The sequence below is a fragment of the Herpailurus yagouaroundi genome, unplaced genomic scaffold, assembly GCF_014898765.1.
Source record: "Herpailurus yagouaroundi ecotype Mexico unplaced genomic scaffold, PumYag 142, whole genome shotgun sequence".
NCBI lineage: Eukaryota > Metazoa > Chordata > Mammalia > Carnivora > Felidae > Herpailurus > Herpailurus yagouaroundi.
In genome coordinates, this window is record NW_024412397.1 from 41984778 (window position 1) to 41985197 (window position 420).

General features: G+C 44.8%; 1 pseudogene; it reads right to left on the reverse strand.

The window, feature by feature from the left end:
* Positions 1 to 319: 319 nt before the first annotated feature.
* Positions 320 to 420, reverse strand: LOC121033272 (uncharacterized; annotated as a pseudogene).

Sequence of the window (420 nt, forward strand, 5' to 3'; positions counted from 1 at the left end):
CCAAACAAGACATTTTACCCAAAATGTAAATTTGTGAGTTCTCTTGAAGACTTGGCAGTTCTGGTGACCCTGAGTCCATGTTCCCAAAGGCCACCAATTGGCTAGAAGTGAAAAAGTGGCATTCCCAGTGCCCTCTGCCGATGCCGGTGACCTGGGAAGCTTGCCATTCGTGTCTCAGATAGGAAGGGTGTCAGCTGCCATTTGTTATGACACTTGTACTATTCCTTCCTCCCTCCCTTTCTTTCTTTCTTTCTTTCTTTCTTTCTTTCTTTCTTTCTCCTTCCTTCCTTCCTTCCTTCCTTCCTTCCTTCCTTTCTTTTTAAATATGGAATGCTTCACGCATTTGAGTGTCATCCTTGCACAGGGACCATGCTCATCCTCTGTATCGTCCCAATTTTAGTACGTGTGTCATGGAAGCAA